The sequence below is a fragment of the Cherax quadricarinatus genome, chromosome 3, assembly GCF_038502225.1.
Source record: "Cherax quadricarinatus isolate ZL_2023a chromosome 3, ASM3850222v1, whole genome shotgun sequence".
Classification (NCBI taxonomy): Eukaryota; Metazoa; Arthropoda; class Malacostraca; order Decapoda; family Parastacidae; genus Cherax; species Cherax quadricarinatus.
In genome coordinates, this window is record NC_091294.1 from 53,758,426 (window position 1) to 53,767,989 (window position 9,564).

Sequence of the window (9,564 nt, forward strand, 5' to 3'; positions counted from 1 at the left end):
GGAATACAGTTCAAGGAATTTAGAGCGTTCCAGTTTAGATGTTTGATTTTTGTAGGCGGTGGAGGGTCTCTGTACATTATCCAATTCCGCCATCTTCCCTGCCTTGAAGGGAACCGTTAGTAGACAACAGTATTCCAACCAGGTGAGAACAAGGGATTTTAAGACTATCATCATTGGGTCGGCATCTCGTTTTTAAGTGTTCTAATTATGCAGCCTGTCATTTAATTTGTGGTAGTAATAACAATATTATTGTGATCCTTGAATGTGAGACATTCTGATGCTGTCACTCCCAAGCCTCGCATAATAAATTTCCGGGCTGTTGTCTTGTACTGTACGTAGTTTCAGTTTTAATTTCCCCAATTTGCCCATACAGCAGCTGAAACGTTTCTTCAGTGAACATCATACTGATGTGTGTGGTCCATTGGAAAATTTGGTTTATGTCTGCTTGAATATTTGGTGAGTTATCGATGGGCGCCTCTCATAAATTTTTTGGTAGCAGCAAATATGATATGGTACTATGATGTACGTCCCTGTATATGTTTATGGTAAGATTGAGAAACAGAAGTGGAACGAATACTTTACCTCGTTGAACAGACTTTCACTGTGACAGTCGCCCAACTTCACTGTTTAATATTCGCTGGGTTCTACGAGTTAAGAAGATAGATATTCTTCTGCTTACATTCTTTTTTTCACGTATTTGGTCTAAAAGACGATTTTGAATCAGTGTTTAGCAGTCCATTGAACGAAAGCAGTGTGGAGAATGCAGATTTTTTGTTACCCCTGAATGCCACACAGTTCACATAACTTAAGTATAAATCCGGAAAAAAAGTACAAATAAAAGAACGTAGACCGGATTCATGGAATTCCGCATCTATAAAGAAGTGCAAAACTTCACAAGCACGAGCAGTCGATATACTTTGAAGGAAGAGTTTCGATATGGCGAAATGCCAGAGGTCTAAATTAGAGACTTAGTGTGGCCATAGCTCCTGTGCATAAAAGAAGCAGTAGAACACTACAAAAAAGTTAGGCCAGTAGCCCTGACGTCACACATCATAAGTCTTTGAAATGATGATGAAACACATCAAATTACAAAATTTATAGAACACCATAATATACACAACCCAAACCAATACAGATTTAGAACAGGAAGATCATGCTTGTCACAGCTACTAAACCAATATGACAGAATTACTGAGGCATTAGAAGATCAAAACGCAGATGTGGTCTCTTCTAGACAGATTTGCCAAAGGCATTTGCCAGTTATGTTTTTTTTTTTTTAAGTGACGACACAAATTAAGGGCGTTAGGTATAATGGGAAACTAGAATTAATAGGTCACAGGAAGGAGTAAGATTCTATGTAAAACATTCTTTTGCACAGAATTCTGAATTCTACGAATGATATAGTAGAAATTCTAGGCCTTAAGAGTTGAAAATAGGAATTTGTTAATCATCCTAGTGTATAAACCACCACCAGCAACTGCCGAGGAATTCAGACATCAGTTAAGGAAGATCGATAGTCGTCTGGATAGGCTAGAAAATCCTACACCAAACATTATACTCCTTGGAGATTTTAATCTCCCTCGTGTAAAATGGAAGATGAGGCAACACAACGTTATACTAGAAATATCTCCGGGAAGCACCCTGGCTCAACAGGCACATACCAGGGAACTAATGAGGCTTTGTGAAAAGTACACATTGAATCAACAGATAATTGATCCCACTAGAAATGAAAATATCCTGGATTTGATATTCACAAACAACGAGGAGCTAATCAGAGACATAATAGTTACAACAACAATATACTCTGATCACAACATCTTAAAAGTATAAACGAGTATTAATTCAGGGTTAGGGAACTGCACCACCAATGTTAGAGAAGGGATGTTCAGTAATTTTAACAACCATATCAGACATATCCTGGGAATCAGACATGAGCACACTAAATCCCCACCAGTGCCTAGAGAAGCTGAATATCTGAATGAAGCACTTACCATTGAGGAAACCCAGAAGTTCAGATATAGAGAGAGAGAGCGTGGGAGATGGTACGGAAGAAGAAAACGGGTTACTGAATTGCTTAAAACACAAATATGTCGGAACAGAGGAAAAATAGTCTTAGCCGAGAGATCACTGATTAGAGCAAAAACTTAGGATGTCATACCTCACAGAAGTAAAAAGGGAACAAAAGGCCATACGGGATATTGCAAGAAACCCAAAATATTTCTATTGCTATGCAAAATCCAAGCTAAGAATTGCCTATAGAATTGGACCATTATTGGGAGGCGACTCGTATACTGATGATGAACAGGAAATGAGTAAAATCCTAATAGAACAATATGAGTCGGTGTTCAGCAACCCACTAAATGACACCAAGGTAGAAAATGCAGAAACATTTTTCACTCCAGCAGAAGGCCGCACAGACCAACTAAGTGACATTAGCACAAATCCCATAGATTTCGAAAAAGAAATGGATAACATGCCCACTCAGCACCTGGACCAGAGTTATGGAATGTCCTATTTATAAAGAAGTGCAAATTAGCACTAGCACGAGCCCTCAGTATTCTTTGGAGAAAGAGCTTAGATCTAGGTGAAATACCGGAGGCCTTAACGAGTGCAGACATAGCTCCTTTGCATAAGGGAGGTAGTAGAGCACTAGCTAAAAATTACAGACCAGTAGCCTTAACCTCTCGCATCATAAAAATCTTCGAAAGAGTGATGAGACGGCAGGTAACAAATTTCATGGACCAGCATAACCCGTACCGGTATGGTTTTAGAGCAGGACGATTATGCCTGTCACAGCTGCTGAACCATTATGACAGAATTAGGGAATCGTTGAAAGACGACCAAAACGCAGATTGTGATTTACGCAAATTTTGCAAAGGCGTTTGACAAAATCGGTCATGGAGTGATAGCTCACAAAATGAGGGCCATGGGCGTAATATTACGGGGAAGGTAGGTAGATGGATTCTCGGGTTCCTAACACAGAGAATACAGAAAGCAGTAGTAAACAGAGCAAGATCCAGCATCAGCGAGGTAAAAAGCTCAGTTTCCCAAGGTAATGTCTTCGCACCTCTGCTGTTTCTCATCCTCATAGCAGACAGATAAAAACACCTGTCACAGTTTTGTATCATCATTTACAGATGACACTAAAATAAGCATAAAAGTCACTATGGTAGAGGACACTGAAAAAAAATACAGGAAGACATAAACAGGGTTTTCCAGTGGGCAGTGGAGAACATGACGTCCAGTGGTGATAAGTTCCATCTGCTTAGGTATGGAAAGAATGAAGAACTCAAAAGGAGCACTATATACAAAACTCAGGAGGGACACCAAATACAACGAAAGGAATACGTAAAAGATCTGGGAATAATTATGTCAGCTGACTTTCTTTTAAGGAACATAATAAGACAAAGATCACGACAGCGAGGACGATGACGGTTTGGTTATTGAGAACTTACAAAACAAGAAAAATATGCCATTGGTAACACACTTCAAATCGCTAGTGCTTCCTCATATAGAATATTGCTCATTGCTGACGGCCCCGTTCAAAGCAGGAGCAATATCAGAGCTGGAACAAATACAGAGATCGTTTACGGCTCACAGTGAGCCAGTAAAGCACCTAAATACTGGGAAATAATTGAATATGTACTCATTGGAGCGGAGGAGAGAGAGGTACATGATAATATATACCTGGAAAGTACTCGAGGGTCTGGTCCCAAATCTGCACACTGCCATAACAACATACTGGAGTGAGAGATATGGGAGGAAGTGTAAAATAAATCCAGTGAGGAGCAGGGGTGCGGTGGGGACAATAAGGGAACACTGTATCAACATTCGGGGTCCCAGACTATTCAACATCTTACCAGAATATATCAGAAACATGGCTGGAACAAGTGTAGAATCCTTCAAGAGGAAACTGAACAAGTATCTTCATGTGCCAGATCAACCAGGCTGTGATGGATAAGTGGGGCAGCGGGCCTCTAGCAGCAACAGGCTGGTTGATCAGGCAAGCACCAGACGAGCCTGGCCCATGGCCGGGCTCCGATAGTAGTGAAACTCTCGAAACTCTTCAAAGGTATATTAGAGGCAATGGTAGGCAAAAGAACCTTCAGTTTTCTAACACAACACAGTAGTAGTAGTTATCAGAGCAAAATCCAGCATTAGCAAAGCAAAAAATGCGGTACTCCAAGGCACGGTCCTGGCGCCTTTACTCTTTCTTATCCTTATAGCAGACATCGATAAAAACACCACTACAGTTATATATTATTTTCCGGTGATGCCAAAATTAGCATGAAAATGACCTCTACAGGACTCAAAAAAAATGACAAGACACTGGATACAAGAATACACTGGAAAGTTAATACCCGACCAGCCGGGCTGTCCTTCGTACGTCGAGTTGTGTGCGGCCAGCTATAATAGCCTGATTGATCAGACCCTGATCCACCGCGAGTCCTGATCATGGACCGGGCCGCGGGGGCGTTGACCCCCGATACACCCTCTAGGTATACAAAGGCTTCCAGTGAACAGTTGAGAATAATATGACGTTCAGTATTGACAGATTTAAACTACTTAGGTTTAGAAAGAATGAAGAACTAAGAGAGACTTCAAAACACAAGAAGAACAACGGATAGAACGAAAGGAACATGTGAGAGATCTAGTTGTAATGATGTCAGTTGACCTTTCTTTCAGAAAACATGTATTACGAAAGCCAGAAAAATAATGAAGTGGATAATGATAACTTTCTAAATAAGAGAAACATTGCTGCCGATTGTGACACTTTTCATATCATTTGTGCTTTCTCGCTTAAATTATTTATTGTTCTATGATGGCAGTTTTTAAGACAAGAGAGATATTAGAACAAGATCAACTAGAGATCATTTATGACGTTGACGTGGAAAAGGAGAACTTTTAAAACAAGCGAAACAGTGCAAATGGTGACAATATTTAAATCATTTAACCTCTCTAGCTTAGAATATTATTGTTGACGTCTCCTGTCCGGACAGGAGAGATACCAGAGCTGGTACAGATGTAGATACGGCACCCAGAGACCCATTAAACATTTAAATTATTAAGAACCCCTCAAAATCCTAATTATGTAGTCATTGGAGCGGAGGAGGGAACGATACATGATAATATATATATATATATATATATATATATATATATATATATATATATATATATATATATATATATATATATATATATATATATATATATATATTATATATATATATATATATATATATATATATATATATATATATATATATATATATATATAAAGTAGTTGAGGGCCTAGTCCGTGATGTGCACACTCCATAACAACAGACTGGGAGAATGTGTAAAATAAACCCAGTGAAAATAAAGATCTCCGTGAACATAAGAGAACATTTTATGGACATCCATGGACCCAGACGGTTTAACTCTACCATTAAACACTGCAGGAAATTAGACAAGTATCTCCACCAAATGCCAGATCAATCAAGCTGTGATGGATATGTGCGCCACCGGCAGTAACAACTTAGTTGATTAGGTAAGCACCAGACAAGCCTGGCCCAGCGCCTGGCAGCAAATCTGACTGTCTTCAAGAGGACAAGTTGCTCATATCAGTTCCTGACCAGCCAGGCTGTTGTTCATTCGCTTCATTGCGCTTGGCCAGCAGTAATAGCCTGGTTGATCAGGCCTTGATCCACCGCGATTCCTGGTCTGGAACCTGGCCGCGGAGGCGTTGACCCACGGAAAAGTGCTTCAGGTATCTTATACTTCAGGCTAGTGTTTCATAATGTTAAGCCAGGTTGTCTGGAGGCAATAAGTTTTACTCTGTCTAAATATACTTTTAGATATACAGGGTGTTTCAAAGAAATGGACCTGATTTAAATTTTGAAACACCCAGTATACTGTAGTTTTAAAATGTCGAGAAGCGATTGTAATAATCAATTTTCGTTGTTTCTTTATGTATAATATCAAAGATATACAACTTGAAATTTTTCTATCCTACCCTATCCTTTTTCTCAATATATAATTTTTGTTGAATCTTGGAAAAGTTCGGTGAGTCCGCCTCTAGTGGGAACATTGTTTCTTTACTTGTATTTTCTTTCTTACCGATATTAGGCTAGAACATGTTATAAACATTCATCACTCACCGATATTAGTCTGGAATATGTTATAAACATTCATCACTCGCCGATATTAGTCTGGAACATGTTATAAACATTCATCACTCACCGATATTAGTCTGGAACATGTTATAAACATTCATCACTCACCGATATTAGTCTGGAACATGTTATAAACATTCATCACTCACCGATATTAGTCTGGAACATGTTATAAACATTCATCACTCACCGATATTAGTCTGGAACATGTTATAAACATTCATCACTCACCGATATTAGTCTGGAACATGTTATAAACATTCATCACTCACCGATATTAGTCTGGAACATGTTATAAACATTCATCACTCACCGATATTAGTCTGGAACATGTTATAAACATTCATCGCTCGCCGATATTAGTCTGGAATATGTTAGAAACATTCATCACTCGCCGATATTAGTCTGGAATATGTTAGAAACATTCATCACTCGCCGATATTAGTCTGGAATATGTTAGAAACATTCATCACTCGCCGATATTAGTCTGGAATATGTTATAAACATTCATCACTCGCCGATATTAGTCTGGAATATGTTATAAACATTCATCACTCACCGATATTAGTCTGGAACATGTTAGAAACATTCATCACTCACCGATATTAGTCTGGAACATGTTAGAAACATTCATCACTCACCGATATTAGTCTGGAACATGTTATAAACATTCATCACTCGCCGATATTAGTCTGGAACGTGTTATAAACATTCATCACTCGCCGATATTAGTCTGGAACATGTTATAAACATTCATCACTCGCCGATATTAGTCTGGAACGTGTTATAAACATTCATCACTCGCCGATATTAGTCTGGAATATGTATAAACATCACTCATGCTAGTAAGAAAGAAATACGTCCATAATACTTGGACTGTACAACTATTATGTTACTCTCATCAACTTTGATAGATATGTCACCAACATCATACATTACTATTAGTGCTTAAATTATTTATTGTTGTAATTTGTTTTGTTTAAAACAGCGTAGCATCAGTTTTGTGTTGAGGCTGCAGGTGGGTACTGCAGGTGGGTGCTGCAGGTGGGTACTGCAGGTGGGTGCTGCAGGTGGGTGCTGCAGGTGGGTGCTGCAGGTGGGTACTGCAGGTGGGTACTGCAGGTGGGTGCTGCAGGTGGGTGCGCAGGTGGGTACTGCAGGTGGGTGCTGCAGGTGGGTACTGCAGGTGGGTGCTGCAGGTGGGTACTGCAGGTGTGAACGTGGATTAACTTGTGGTGTGACATGTGATGTAACTCCGCCTTGTTCTAACACATTATTATTATTCGTAGTTCCCATTGTGGCCTCGTCTGTTACTTAACCAGCTTAAGGCGACTTTCTTACCTCGAATAGTTTGCTTATGTCTGACTCTGATTACTAACTCCGAGACTTAAAGTTTATATATTCTTATATTTTAAGTAAAGTCATCGATCAGTGTGATGCTTGGGAAGAGGTTTATATACAAGAACAATCTTTAAGTTCAGATTTAAAATTATCACTGCCAGTGATAGTCTACTGTGTTGCAGTGTAATTTATTCCACTTTGACTTCTTTCATTGAAAAAATACATTTCTACATCAAAACGTTGAATGTTCTGCTTAAATATTTGCTCACATATTACAAATGCTTCTTCCTTTCCTCCTCTATTATTCTCTTATGTTGTGATCCTATCTTCTGAACCGTGCGTGCGCGCGCGCTTGCCTATATTTAGTAGCAGAGGTCGAGTCGCAGCTCCTCGTGTGTGTGTGTGTGTGTGTGTGTGTGTGTGTGTGTGTGTGTGTGTGTGTTTGAGGTCGCACGCGCGCTCGCGCGTGATCTCTAGTTCTTGCACTCTTTCCACACCATGTCTCGCACTTCCGGTATCAGTTTGTTGTGTTAGTATGCAGTGGTTCTCATTTGGTTTTGCCCTTATTCCTTCACGTGTTCTCCATCTTTCCAGTTTGTGCTTTGCGTTCTGCTTTGGTGGATGTCCGTACAGGCGTGCCTCAGGGTATGCATATGCGGGTGCATTCACTTGCGTCTTCTTGAAAGTGAGAGTGGTAGTGTGGAGGGAGGCCGGACGTGTGGTTAGGGGCGTGTTTCCAGTGTTGGAGTTTGGTTGGGTGGGGGTATTAGGGGTGGGGTGTGGGCGGAAGCATGGCTCGCCACTACCTGCTCACTGCTGTTACTGCTCACCTCTTGCCAGCAATAAGAGCGACCAACCAGTCCACACCCACCAGTTACCCTCTACACACATTATCCTACATTAATGTATACGGCTCAGTGTTGTATTGCTGTTCTTCACCAGTGTAAAAAATGCATTCACATATATACAATGCCACACAAACAACGACGTTAAAAATTGTTTCCAGTTTCAAGGTAAGAAATTGAATATACACTGAAGGAGATAATAACTAGAACAGAGTATACTACAAACTCTGGCCATACAATAGAGCGGAAAAATAATGTAAGGGACCTGGGAGTAGTAATGTCTGAGGATCTCACTTTCAAGGATCACAACAGTGCCACGATCACAAGTGCAGAGAAAATGATAGAATGGATAATGAGAACGTTCAAAACGAGAGATGCCAAACCAATGATGATCCTTTTTCAAATCACTTGTTCTCTCTAGGCTGGAATATTGCTGTATAATGTACATTAACATCTCCTTTCAAAGCAGGTGAAATTGCAGATCTAGAGAGTGTACAGAGAACCTTTACTGCACGTATAAGTTCTGTCAAGCACCTTAACTACTGGGAACGCTTGGAAGCACTTGACTTGTACTCTTTGGAACGCAGGAGGGAGAGATATATCATAATCTACACTTGGAAAATCCTGGAAGGAATGGTCCCGAATCTGCACACAGAAATCACTCCCTACGGAAGTAAAAGACTGGGCAGGTGATGTAAAATACCCCCAATTAACAGTAGGGGCGCCATTGGTACACTAAGAGAAAACACCATAAGTGTCCGGGGCCCAAGATTGTTCAACAGCCTCCCACCAAGCATAAGGGGAATTACCGATAAGCCCCTGGCTGCCTTCAAGAGAGAGCTGGACAGATACCTAAAGTCAGTGCCGGATCAGCCGGGCTGTGGTTTGTACGTTGAACTGCGTGCGGCCAGCAGTAACAATCTGGTTGATCAGGCCCTGATCCACCGGGAGGCCTGGTCGTGGACCGGGCCGCGGGGGCGTTGATTCCCGGAATAACCTCCAGGTAGACACTAGACGCTAATTGGGAAACATATGCCAACTCCATGTCGACAACCTCGTCCAGTATTGGCTGACCGTTTTATTAAAAGAAGATTTGTACACAGAGGAAAATAGACGAACTCCTGAAAGAACAATATTGATCAGTGTTCTGCAATCCATTTACAAGTTCTGAAAATCCAGGTACGTTCTTCATTAACTCCGCTCGCCTCACAGATAATATA